Source organism: Cryptomeria japonica, chromosome 9 (genome assembly GCF_030272615.1).
Source record: "Cryptomeria japonica chromosome 9, Sugi_1.0, whole genome shotgun sequence".
NCBI lineage: Eukaryota > Viridiplantae > Streptophyta > Pinopsida > Cupressales > Cupressaceae > Cryptomeria > Cryptomeria japonica.
In genome coordinates, this window is record NC_081413.1 from 256,550,235 (window position 1) to 256,565,163 (window position 14,929).

Consider the following 14,929-nt stretch of genomic DNA (forward strand, 5'->3'; position numbering starts at 1 on the left):
AAATTGATTGATTGTCAATTATGACAAATTATGACAAATTGAAATGTCATTCCCATGAAATTAGGAGAAAAATAGGAGAAAATTGAAATTAGGAATTAGGAAAATTAGAAAATTGGGAAAATAGGAAAATTAGTGAATTAATTAATAATTTGTCATTTATTAATTAATTCACAAAAAGAGGAATAATTAGCCAATTAAATGAACATTTAATTGCGATGAGAAGACTTAGGATAAATAAATAATTTATTAATCCTAGAGAGAGAAATGACAAACAAGGTTAAATGATTAAATCATGAAACCCTAGAAGATGAATTAGAAAATGCAAGGATGACAATTAGGTCTTGACAAAGGATAGTTGACTCAATCATGATTCTGATTGATAAATTGGTCAATGTTATAAATGATTTGATTGATAAATGTGCCAATTGACAAGGAACAATGACAAATTGATCCAAATTGACATGATTGAAAAGGGCAAGGATCGATGATGAATCGATCGCAATATGGCAAGATTGACAAGGACAAAGATCGACCAAAATCATGATTGAAGATTGTTGTCGACAAGACCAAATTTGAAAGTGAGACAAATGAAGAATGTAGAAGAAAGAATCGATGCTCACAAATGATAAAAACCAAGTGCAAATCATAGGAGAAATGTTAATGTGACGCAAAAAACCTAAAATGAGGCAATGCGCAAATTTTAAAGTATGATCCCGCAAGCGTTGACCATTTTTAGGTGTCTACATTTTGCCCCTCTTTGAGACAATGCGATTTTAAGCGTTGTTTCAAAGAACGGTGATGAAAATGCCCCAGACAATGACAATGACATATGCATGCCCCCTTGAGGAATTGGCCGGAAAACATGCAGAGAAGAGGCCAATTGATCGATAAAAATGATAGAAAATGATAGGATCAAACGGACTGCCAAGACTGATGGAAGAAATGTTAGTAAGAAGAAATTAGACAGAGGACAGTTAGAGATGAAGAAAAAACTTGCTTTCAGTAATGCACTTTGTAGGTGAGAACCTTTATTTTAATGTAGCAAAATAGATGCGTAGCATCATGGCATTGAAAGCCAAAGTTGAAATGCAACCCTTTTTGCAAAAGACAGACACATTGCAGACAAACAACAATCACAACAAAAGAATAAAAGGACCATGAACCATCTTGGTCACTCTAAATCACTCAGTGACATCATCGAGCAACATAGGAACATGACCGAAGAGAAATCAATAAAAAAAAGGATAAGATGCCAATAAATCAAACAAACACCTTGATCTTCATTGTCAAAAGTTGAAAGTGCTGATAGAACGATCATGCTGTCTGATTTCAGGGAATGTGGTACCCCGTCAAAGACAGGACACAGTCTGGTTTCAAGTATACCACACCCTGTATAAGACCCATGATAGTAGAGACAAGGACAAATGATATTGATGTTGATGTTCGATTAATAAGACAATTTGATTAGTTTGAATGTCTGGTTTGAGTGAAAAAGTTCATCTGTTTAACGCATGATTTCATTAAAGCGCAATGTTGTGATTAATTGTTGTTGGATGCATACTCAGTGATCTGTCTATGCACAGAGGGATCATTTATTGACAAAATGGTTGTTTTTGGATTTTAATGTTTTTGAAATAAAATTTGTGTTCATTTTTTTCAGGACTTTATTTGACTAAAGGTTGGGATTGGCCAAGGGATAGTGGCAGAAAGTTGCAATAAGCTAGGGAAATGGATGAAAGGGTATAATAAGCAAATGGATAAAGACCAAAAGCTATGATGGACTAAAAGCTGCAAACAAGATGCATGATGCTCATGACGATCCTCAGCCTTGTCAAGATCAAAGGTGGAAAGGGAAACTAGACATGAGGGATAATAGGATAATGGAGGGTAATGACAGGCGTTCGATAGGATAATGAAGGGCAATAGGATATGAAGGAGTATGACATGGTATGATAGGATAATGGAACAATGAAGGACAAAAGGATATGATAGGATAAAACCTGCCCCCAAGTGTGGTGTACAAGAAGTTCATAGATTATGCATGATGCTTGTTTGCCAGGTTTTCATCATGGTACTTGCCCAAGGCACCTGTTTGCCAGGTTTTCACCAATGGACGAATTATTTTTCTTTACTTTTTTTTCTTTTGTCTTTTTTTTTCTCACTTTTTTTTTTTTTTTTTTTTGATTTTGACTTTTTCAATAGAAGATGGACACATGATAGGGGATGGAAGAAGGACTCAAGTGTCTTTTTGTTTGGATAGTAGCCTTGAAAAACACTAGACCATGACCTTTAAAAGTATGCTCAAAGACGTTGGTAGGATAAGGACATGGAAAATAAGATGAAACTAAGGCGAGGATTTATGCAAAGGATGGGATCAAAGGGATTGAAGGATGAAAAATATGCATTGGATAATGGATAGGGTATTGGAAGAATTGGGCTTGAGTGGATGGAAATGAAGGGAAGATCAACATTGGCACACACCTTGAGGGGTGATGGACTGATGGAGGAAGAGTGGATCTCAGATTGTGAGATTTGGATGGAGGAATGGCTTGGGATTTTGAGACATAAGAGCCCAAAATGGATGAAGAAGGTGATGGAGGAATAGATTTGAGAAGTTTGGATGGAGGAATAGCAACTTTGGATGCCAAGTTGGATGTTTCTTTAGGCTTTTGTGCTTCAAGGAGCTGCTTAGGGATCCACATGGTTTTTGATTTTTCATGCTTTTGTGGTTCCTTGGAGTGCATTTCTTGCACAAGGGATTTAGGAACCCATATATATTTTGACCTTTGTTTTTGAGCAATGGGCCTTTGTGGCCTTTTGGATATTTCTTTTTCTTTATAGATCATATTGTTCTTTGTTTTGACATGTCGATTATATTGGACATGTTGATCCTTGAATACATGTGGATTGCTAAACTTATGACTTTTATATTTGGCATCCAAATTGCTTGGAGGGGGAAAGGAATGCATGGATGGATATGAATGAAATGGAGTTCTTTTGGATGACTGGAAGGTTCTCAAAGATTTGTGCCTTTGCTGACCTTGCATAGAGGATGAAGGGATATAAGGACCTAAGATGGATGGAAGGGATGATGGGGAAGGGATATGTTTGGATTGTGATGGAGGGATACCAACGTCTTGAGAGTGAGTTGTGTAGAAATGACCCTTAATATTTTCTTTAACATGAAGGGACGCTTGCTTATGGAGATCTACTCCTTTGCCTTTATGAATATCTTGACTTGTAGGATACTCTTTTCTTTGGGAAGAAGATGCAAGTCCATTATGAGGTGGATATGATATGAGAGAAATAATGAGATCTCGAAGTGGATCGGATTGCACCAAAGTGGAAGAACCCATTGTGCATGTCGAGGGTTCATGAACATCTTGCACTGACACGTTAGAATCATGAGGGGGATTAGGATCATGAGGGGGACTAGGATTGTGTAGTGGACATGGTTCAATGACAGGCTCCTCAAGAGATGGAATGGGAGAAATAATGGGATCATCACAAGAAATGAGATCTTGGAGTGTATATGGAGCATTAAGACAAGGAGATGGAGGAACAAAAGGATCTTGTGGAGGATTTAAAGGAATAATTTGATCTTGACAAGGAGGAAGATCATTGGAATCCTCTTTAAAGGTGCTTTGCTCTAGACTTTCAATGGGATCATCATAAAGGATGGAAAGGATATCTTGATCTTTCTCAGGAAGTGGAATGTCAATGGGATTTGAAAGGACGTTGTGTTCATGAAATGGAAGGGGATCATTTGGGATTGGATGGACTGGAATATCTTGAGCTTGCTTGGGAAATGGAGTGTCAATAGTATCTTGGATAGGATGGACAAGAATAAGGGAATCATCGTGAGTGTCTGGGAACATGGGGTCCTAGTCAACAATTGGATGGGATGATAAGGTTTCAGGATCTTGATCTTGATTTTCTTGAGGACTCATTTCTTCATACTCTAAATTATCCTCTTGACATGAGGTTGGACTTTGGATATGCATGAGGGATTCTGACAAGGGATCAATGTTTTGGCATGAAGGAAATGCACTTTGAACATTTGTGGTGGATTCTGGCAAGGAATCAATGCTTGAACATGAGGAAGAGGGACTTCGAATGGGGTCCTCTAAAACAGGTAATGGCAATAAAGTGCATTGTGGCATTGGGTCTTGTATTTCTGAAACATGACAAGGATGTGCATCATGAATTGGATTATCTTGGCAATCAATTATGGATAGCTCTTGGATAATTTCATCTTTGGGTGTATTGTTTGATGAGGACAATATAGAAGGTTCTTGTGAAGCTCCTAAAGGTGTAGGGATAGATGCCACTGGATAGTCAATTTGCTTGTGGGGAGATGAGGTATTGCTAGACATAAGTGTATTATCTTGATCTTCTTCAAAGAACTCACTTGGTAGGTTCCTTAAGAGCCTTGCAATAAAGCCACCTTTCTTTTGAGGTTTTGACATAGTTGTATCTAGAATTTGAACTTGTTTGGAAAGGAGTTGGTCTTGGTTTGATGTCATGTTTTGATTTTGAACTAGATGTTGATCAAATTGGTTTGACATGTTTGAAACTTGGCTTGGTGTGTGTTGCAACCTTTGTTTTTGAATTTGTGATTGTGGTTGTTGACATTGATATGTTGATTGAACTTGTTGATATTCCACCATTGGTTGAACTATTTGTGGACATTGTATAGTTGGTTGGACATATTGTTGAAATTGGACCATTGGTTGAACCATTGGTTGTATTGGTTGAAAATCTGATTGATAGTAAACACCTTCTTGTTCTTGTTGTGGAGGCACAAAATGTTGAAATTGATGTTGTCTCTTTTCTTGAAATTGTTTCATCATCTCTATTTGGGAGAGGAGAGCTGGTATGTCTGATCGTTCAAGAAGAGATCTTACATCAATTGGCTCAATCTTTGGATTTTGACCTGGAAATTTTTGAAACACTTTGGACATTTCTGATCTATTCTTCTCAATGTTTTTCACTCTTTGTTCCAAAATCTCCTCTTCTTGAGCTAGTTTCTCCTCTAGTTTTTGTATTTGGACATTTACATCATAATTAGTTTGATCAATGTTGCTTTGTTGTTGGGTTGGATAGAATTGTGATTGCATTGTCGGTTGATATGTCAAACTTTGTTGCATCATTGGTGCTTGGAACCTTGTTTCAATAGACATGTCACTATGCAAATGCAATATTTTTGGCATTTTTCAAGGATAATGTATGATATGCAACTAGATGCAAACTAAATAGATGAAAATACAATCTATGGCAAGAGTGCAATCTATGTTTTTGGTTGTTTTTCAAGATTTTGACAACTTTTTGGAATGCAAATCTAAAAGAGACCCTTAGGAAATTGAAATGATGTCTAGACCTTAAAGGACAAAAGGACAAAATGACAATGTCTCCCCTATATGCTTGGATACTAAGCTAAGTTTGACCAAATGACAAGAATGACATAAAGAGAAAAAGGTTGATAAGATCTAGACTTCCTAACAATGACTTAGGGTTTATCAAAGATTTGGATTACTCAAATATGACAAAACCTAGTTTTGACACTATATGTAAAGGGACAATTTACTATGCAAAATGACCCTAATATGATATGATAATGACCTAAGCTTAATGAAGAGACCTAGGGTATGCAAATATGAATGTATGACAATGGTATTACTATAATGCAAGAGGACATATGCAAATGGATGACCCTTATTGACATGCAAAGGAGTATGACCTAGGTGGAACTTAACCTTGGTAATAGACAATGACTTTGCAAAATGCAAACCTAGGATGAACCTAAATCTAAGTGACATGAATGTTAAGACAAGATTTTGAACAATGTTTGATAACCATGTTTGAAGGTGTTTCAAAGTTTGTTGGATGAAATGCTCTTATGTTTAACCTTGTTTTGAATCAATTTGCCTTGTTTTTGAAATGATATGCAATTCAACTTTTGACAAACAAAGAAGACAAGATATTTCAACTTAGACTCAATACAATCATGCTCATTCACATATTTCTTATGGTAGGCAAGGACATTAAGTACTTAAGAGGTAGACTTGTTATGGGATTCAAGGAGAATACATAGATGCTTGACCCCATGGGCTCCCCTCCACGGCACTCACTTCTCAGGGCAGCCAAGCATCAGTGAAATCTCCCCATGGTGAACTTAGTATCTCTTGCAAGTATCTAAACTTGTCCTTCTCAAGCAACTAGAAGGGTTTTTGGCCTCTAAAAACAAGGTGTTTAGTAAGGATTTCTGTTAAGCGTTACTCCTTGATGTCACACAAGTGTGATTGAGACATTAAGCCCATGAAGATACCAAACAAATGTAGTCACGCAAGCACGATTTAGACCGTGAGGTCCTACTTAGATGTTGATATGAGAAAGAGTTCAAGGGTCATCACTTCCCAAGTAACTGCAATTCCCACGTAACCCTTCCTTCAAAGCTTTCGCCCATCAGGTATTTATTTATAGTGAGTTAGAATGCCAAGGTATTCTAGCCGTACTCACTTTGGGTCATTCCCTTCTCACGATTATCACTTGCTTGCAAAAGAAAATGGTCGGGAAGGCAGGCCCTCTAAAGGTGACAAACAATCAAAGACATGAGCATGGTATTGAAGATCTGGATTTCTGATCACCCTAAGAAGGATGAGAGCATACTCTCCTACTCCAATGTCAAACTCAATAATAAAATCAAGCATAGATTCATTCCATCCTATTTAGAAATCTCTAGGTGCCTAAACATTAATTTCAAACACAAAGTTTAGTTATTCCAAGGCCACCTGCAAAACCCAAGTCAAAAGTTTGATATGCTTAGTCTTTGACTATTGAACCTGCACAAAACGTGTTAGTATTTTCATTTATTGCCTTTGTCATGTGTATGCCAAGGTTGTGCACAGAGAATTAGTACCAAAAACCAAAAAGCAGAAAACAGAATGCAAAACAAACAATTTTCAAGTAAAACACTGCATTTTTACCTCTGTTTCTGGACTTTACACAGGCGTAGAACTCATGACACAGGCACAGAACTTATGAAACAAGCGTAGAATGTCTTTAACACAAGCATAGAATGCTTAACACAGTCGCAAGTTGTCTTACACAGGCGCGGAAGTCCCCAGAAAACCCTGCACTACCCTATTTTTTGGTTTTTTGACCTGCAAATCAACTCAAAAGCACTCAAAAACACAATTAAGGGGTTAGATGGTTAGTGTTCACGTCGGGTTCACAAATTAATGTGAGGTAGGAAATCGGAAATCATCAAAGCAATTCAATATTAGTCATTAGCTCAATCACGAAAGCATAAATGCAATGATCAATCCTAACACATTCAATAAAGACATAAAGACAAAACATTCAAAACTAAATACTATGTAAACCAAATGTAGATCTGAATGCTTCCTTCATGCGGCTCCATTGTTCTTCTTTCTTCTCCAAATAGTTTTGTTGTGGATCTCACCTACTTGTGCATGATCATGATATGAAAGCAAGTAAATAAGATGATTGCTCAAGAGTACTCAAAGCGTGATTTGACAAAGTGATTAGAAATTCGATAATCTGATTAGGGGTTAGATTGAAGAAATTCATCCAATTTATAGATAAATTGGAGAAATGACAAGATTAGCATGAAATTGATTCAAATGGAAATTCAAATCAATTATGTCAATTATGACAAATTATGCACTTTCTATGCAAAATTTGATTGATTGATGATTATGACAAAATATGACAAATTTCTATGTCAAAATTGATTGATTGTCAATTATGACAAATTATGACAAATTGAAATGTCATTCCCATGAAATTAGGAGAAAAATAGGAGAAAATTGAAATTAGGAATTAGGAAAATTAGAAAATTGGGAAAATAGGAAAATTAGTGAATTAATTAATAATTTGTCATTTATTAATTAATTCACAAAAAGAGGAATAATTAGCCAATTAAATGAACATTTAATTGCGATGAGAATACTTAGGATAAATAAATAATTTATTAATCCTAGAGAGAGAAATGACAAACAAGGTTAAATGATTAAATCATGAAACCCTAGAAGATGAATTAGAAAATGCAAGGATGACAATTAGGTCTTGACAAAGGATAGTTGACTCGATCATGATTCTGATTGATAAATTGGTCAATGTGATAAATGATTTGATTGATAAATGTGCCAATTAACAAGGAACAATGAAAAATTGATCCAAATTGACATGATTGAAAAGGGCAAGGATCAATGACGAATCGATCGCAATATGACAAGATTGAAAAGGACAAAGATCGACCAAAATCATGATTGAAGATTGTTGTCGACAAGACCAAATTCGAAAGCGAGATAAATGAAGAATGTAGAAGAAAGACTCGATGCTCGCAAATGATAAAAACCAAGTGCGAATCATAGGAGAAATGTTAATGTGACGCAAAAAACCTAAAATGAGGCAATGCGCAAATGTTAAAGTATGATCCCGCAAGCGTTGACCATTTTTAGGTGTCTACAATAGTATACTGCCTTTTCTTTGCCCTCAGCAATTTGTTGTGCTAAGAGTGCCCCCAGTGCTGTTGGAGTAGCTGATATGTATAGTAATAGAGGCTGATCTAGAACTGGTGGCATCAAAACTGGCAGATTCAGAAGATAATCTTTGAGTACTTGGAAATCCTGTTGACAGTTATCATCCCATTTGAATTTGATGTTTTTATGTAGCAAGTGCTGAAAAGGATTACACTTATCTGCAAGTTGTGCTATGAATCTTCGTATGGACTAGAGTCTCCCTTGTAAAGATCAAAGTTGACTAATATTTCTTGGTGGTTGCATCTCTTGGATGGCCTTGACTTTTGCTGGATCGGCTTCGATTCCTCTTTTTGATACAATGAATCCTAGGAGCTTCCTGGAGGTTACTCCAAAGACACATTTCTTGAGGTTTAATCTTACTTTGTATTTTTCCAACCGATCAAAGATGATTCAAAGTATGTCCAAATGTGTATTTCTATCTATTGATTTGCCCAAGAGGTCATCGACATAATCTTCCATAGTTACGTGCATGAGATCATGAAAGATAGTAGTCATGGCTCTTTGATATGTAGTGCCTGCATTTTTTAGCCCAAAGGGCATGACATTCCAACAAAAAGTTCCCCAAGGACAGGTGAATGATTTTTTGTGCTGATTATAACCAGAGAATCCATCCATCAACAATAACATTTCATGACCTGCTGTGAGATCGACAATCGAGTCAATATTTGGTAATGGAAAATCATCCTTAGGACAAGCTTTGTTGATGTCTCCAAAATCTGTACATATTCTGATGCTACGATCTAGTTTATTGATAGGTACTAAGTTGGAGATCTATTCAGGATAATCAATTGGGCATATAAATCCGACATCCAATAATTTCTCAAGCTCTACTTTGACCAATAATGCGACTTGTGGATGCATCTTTCTCAATTTCTGTTTCACTGGTTTTGCCCCCAGTTTAACTGTCAAATGATGCATTACCAAATCTGGATCCAATCCAGGCATATCAGCATATGACCATGCAAAGTTGATTTGTCGTTCTTTGAAGAAACTTATGAATTTTGACCTTTTTGACTCCGTTAATGATTGAGCCAGGAATATGTTGTGTGGAACCTCTTCTATACCAATGTTTGTTTTGATAGTCTCCTCTACCAACATGGATGACTTTTCCTCATATGATGCAGGGAGAATGTCGAGCCTTCCATCTTCGGGTGCCTTAGAGAGGTTTTCGCCCTCAGATACGTCCTTTCTTTTTACTTTTTTGGGGTCAGACAGCGCCACGGTATGGTTTTCACCATAAGACCCTTGGTTTGTTTTTATTTACATATTTTTGTGACTGAAGGCCCGACACCCTCACCAAAATATGCCACGCTATTGAGTTCTATAGTGTATCCCACTTTATGGTCCCTAGGGGGAAGATCATCTCGTATGCCAAGATAGTCAATAAAAGCTTCATCATTTTCAAATGTGTCAAACTGTGCAGGTCCGTCATGATCCCAGTCAATAAGTTGGTGGTGAACAAGGGGAAGGCCTTTGATGTCTTCAAAGTTAGCGGGGATAAGAGTGAAGATGCAGTTATATTCAGGTATGTCAAGGTAATTATTGAGATCATCGTTGGCACTCTCCTCATCAGTCTCGATTGTGAACGAATCCAAATTATCATCACTAGTAGCACATTCTGGGACAGTTGTTCTCATCCTATGTGATTTCAACCTAGGACCTAGAGACAAAGACTGTGTGGAATCCTCAAGGATTATTTCTTGACCAACTTTGAATTTTTCATAAAATTCCTCTTCTTTTGTGGGTTCATCCGGCTCTCTGAATCTCTCAGTGAGCTCGTAGTCACTAGAGGATTTGTCTGAACCCCATCCCCATTCATTGGAGTCTGTGGAATAGCGATTCTCTTGTTGAATTTGGCAGCTTTGATTTGTAAAGCTTCTTCTGTCCTTTGAGTGTGGACCTTGGAAGTCACGAAACCAAGTCCCTTCGAGCGTTCTTTTTTGAATGTCAATTCAGGTTGTAAAGGTTCAATGATGCCTTCCTTTCTTAACCCAAGAGGGCTTTTGCCATCATACCCGAATTTTTGTAGGATCTTGAAACCTTTGCCATATTTCTCACATGATATATTGATGTGATCTTGTGTATCATCTTCAAGGTCTTTGTAAAGTATTTTGTATAAGTCTTCCTCTTCCAGTTCACCCCATTTTTGAAAGATAGTAGAGTCCCATTTGAGTACAATGATAGATACTTATTTATTAGGATGTGGTCTTCCATATTCTTTTGGTGAGATCATGACTTATTGTAAGTACATGGTCTGTATATGGTGAAAATGAAAACAACAATGATGAAAGGCTAAATAAATTCAACCACAAAACCCTAGCCTAACAACAACAAAGATCCACCATAACATATGAAGATTACCTAAGATAATGCAAATCAAATGAAATCACAAAGATTATACCATCACATGTCCAATAGGGTTTGAATCTCCATTCTTCCTATCTCCATTGATCTTGCTTGATATATTTGCTCTCAGATTTTATGTATGCACAAGAGCTCAACAAACAACGGAAATATGGTTGCAAGTATGATCGCATATGAAAGTGCAAAGCGTAATGTAGTCAAGTAGTCAACGGGCTTGATAATGAAGGAAGCATCTCCTTATATCGAAGACACCATAAGAAATGGAGGGATAAGATTGAGAGGTGTAAAAGAGGTCAGCTATGATTAGAGGGTAGGTAAAGAAAATAATAAAATAATAAAAGGGGTAGGTAGTGTATGAATTAAGAGATGAATGACATGTGTCATAGGTAGAAAAGGTTAATGAATTAATTGAATAAATAAAGATTTATTTAATTAATAGAGGAAGTGGGATTAATTAAATAAATAAGATATTTATTTAATTTAGGAAAAGGATAATTTAAATAAATAAATGTATTTATTTAAATGAGAAATAAGGCTAGAAGAGGATAAATGAATTAATTAAATAAATAAAGATTTATTCAATTAATAGAAGAATTAGGCTAAAGATAATTAAATAAATAAAGTATTTATTTAATTAGACTGGACAATTTTAGGTGTCTACATTTTACCCCTCTTTGAGACAATGCAGCTTGTCACATTGTTTCAAAGAAGATAATATGAACTGATACAAAGTTTCCCCAAGATGGGAATGATATGCCCCCTTGAGAGATTGGATGAAAATGTTTGGAAAGATCGCAGACAATCTCTCAATAAGAAAGAAAGGCTAGAATGGACTGACCAGATAGAGTGACAGAGTCACGGGGTAATGAAGACTGACTCAAGAAATGAGGGCTAGGGCTAGGGTAGTCTAAAAGATAGACCACAAGGGAAATACATCCTCATTGTCATCCACACATCCAAGAGATCAGAGTGTAGAGAGAGAAATTCGATGTTTGTGTATGAAGGCTTCAATGTCTAGTGGTGCATTATGTGGTTGACTCATAGAGGCATCATCAACTTTTGTGAATGTAAGAGAGAGTGGAATGGAAAGGTATCCCACCATGGCTTGAAATTGGTCCACATTCAAATCAGTAGGAACATCAGTGTCGCTCAAGATTTTGTCAAGAATAGCTTTATGTGTGGGGGATATGCGTAAGAGCTCAAGGATGGAGATGAGCGCAGGTGTCTTCCCTAACTGTTCTACAAGGTCATACTCAGGTTTGGTTGATGAGGAAGCAGTGTTTTTAGTTGGAGCACCTTGTAAAGTGAATTTACCTTGACGGGTTGTAACATGACATTCAAGGTAGGTTCGGAAGAAGATCCAATTCCTTTTAGAATGATCTTGGGTCTTTAGGTAGAATTCTCAGGGTTTTTGTCCTTGATGATAATGGTAAAGACATAATTATTCATCGAGATATGATTGATAGTTGAATCATAGTTATAGGTTGCTCTGGTATAGTTGGTTTGGTCATCTGTGGCTGTAGCCTTTCCCTTGTCATGCTTTGGGAATGGTTCCTTAAACATCTCATGTTCTTGATTGGATGAGTGTCCTTCAATCTCAATGTCACCTCTATCAATGAGATCTTGTATGATGTTCTTCAATCGATGACAATTTCCTGTCTTATGACCCTTGCTCTTGTGAAATTCACAATACTCATCATCATTCCACCAATTTGGTTTGACCTTTGGTTCATATCAAGGAAAATATGGAATTGTGATTACTTTGTTTGCCACTAGCTTCTTGAAGACTGACTCAAGTGGTTCTCCCAATGGGGTATACTTCCTTCATGATCTAGAAGTTGCTTGAGTATTCACTTGATTGTTTGTAGAGTTTGATCCAGAAAAAATGGTTTTTGGTCGTACCGTATTGGCATCAACAACACCATCATTGACTATGTTCTTGTTTTTATTCCAAAATCTTGGCTTATCTTTTCCTTTAAAGTCATCTTTGTTTTCCTTGAATATCTTAATGATTCCTTGTTCAATTAGGACCTTTTCTGTCACTAAGCCTTTTTCAATGATGTCCTTGAAGGTGGACAAACAAGCTTTCCTTAGATCATAGCCAATGTCTTTGTTAAAATTTTGGGTGAACATTTCTACCATTTGTTTTTGTGGAATTTCACAAGACCATCTGCTGGCTAGATTTCACCATCTTTGTAAAAATGACGAAAAAGACTCTCCATCTTTTTGCTTGGTGTTGTACAAAGTAGTGACTGATATGTCTATCTCTATGTTGTAGGAGAAATGTTGAATAAATGCCTCTTCAAAGTCACCCCATGACTTAATACCAGGTGGAAGTTGGGAGAACCATTCCATAGCTTGATCACCTAAGCTTTGTGGGAATAATCTCATCAAATATGTCTCTTCTGCTGCTACCTCAATGCAAGCTGTGAAAAACTATCTTATGTGTGCCTTAGGATCCCCTTTGCCTCTATACTTATCAAACTTAGGCATCACAAAGTGTGTAGGAAATGGAGGCATTGGAATGCTCTTGTCAAATGGATAGGGACATATGTCTCTCATTGTGTATGTTGGCTTTGGTGTATTTATGTCCTCCATTTTCTTTTGTCTATTTATATTTTTAATCAATGGTTACCATATTAATATGTATGTGTGTATGGAGTAGTTAAAATAGATATTAATAAATAGTATAGATATATAAATAATGTAAAGAAAAATACTTTATAAACTTTATCATCTATATTATAGTTTTTTTGGCAATTTCATGACTCCCAAATACTATCACACCTAGGGCTTTTGAGAAACTATTTGCTTAGACTATGGATTTTTCCTGTAGAATAAACTTTGGTGCCCAAATGAGTGGTGTGCAATCCCATAATGGGCCTAGTCAGCCTAAATTTCATTATGTTGCGGTGTTTTGAACTTTGTTGCTTTTGCATTGTCTTGACATGTGTCAGGGTTTATTGCAGTTGTAATCTTGATGTTTGCTAGATTTTTACTTGACCTGCACTGGTTAGTTTTATGTCCAAAAATATTGCATGTATAACATCTTCCTCTAAAGTGATTATGTCTATTCTGATTTACAACCGGATTCCTACATTTATTAGCTTTATGACTAGATCTATTGCATGTGTAACACCTACCAAAAAATGAAGTTTGATTTAGAGTACTTCTACATTCTACTGCCTTATGTCCTACTAAATTACATTTGTAGCAAGAGTCATTAAAGAGATTATTTTTCATACTTACCTGCTACTTGACCGAAGACTTACCTTTTTCTCCCTTGGAGATAGTTTCCTTAACTGGAGATGAATGTTCTTAAGGTTGTGATCTTCCATTAGCTTCAATCTTTTCTTCCTTCATGGTTTTTGGAGCTTCCTTTCCACTGATATTATGTCAAGTTTACCAAATTCAATATTTCTCTATTGTTTCTTTTCTTTCTTGAGATCTACTTTGAGAGATGTTACTTTTTTCTTTAGTCTCTCACATTATTCTAATTTGCATTTCACCATTTTATTTAGGTAAATTATTTAGTTTTCTCATTGTCTTCATCTTTGATCCTTAGATCTACAATAGATTTGCTTGCTTGCTTGAGCTCCTCAATGACTTCTTTATGTCTTATCTTAAATTTCTGGATCTGCTCTCTTAGCTTCTTGATGCACTCATTAGCTAGTAGGACATTCTCCTTTAGATCTTTGTTTTCAGATTCTGTTGCTTCAAGTTCTTCAAGAGATTTTCTCAGATCATCATTGAAATCCATAAGTTCAAATTTTTGGATCTCCTTTGAGTGTTTAGACTCTTCTAAAGGACTTGGATCTGATACTAACTATTGAATAACTAGGATACTGAGAGGAGAGGGGTGAATTAGTATTCCCTTGAACTTATTGAGACTTATAATTAACCAATCACATAACGTAATTCAAATTTAGTAAACAAAATAGAGGCGCAACACATAACATAAAATTTTGTAAGTGGAAAACCCAATATATGGGAAAAAC

The 14,929-nt window shown here is 36.2% G+C and overlaps 1 protein-coding gene across 1 annotated transcript in view; it reads left to right on the top strand.

The window, feature by feature from the left end:
• LOC131034457 (MYB-like transcription factor EOBII) overlaps positions 1-14,929 on the top strand; it is a 57,088-nt gene that overhangs the window by 13,107 nt on the left and 29,052 nt on the right. The gene's annotated exons all lie outside the window — the stretch shown is intronic.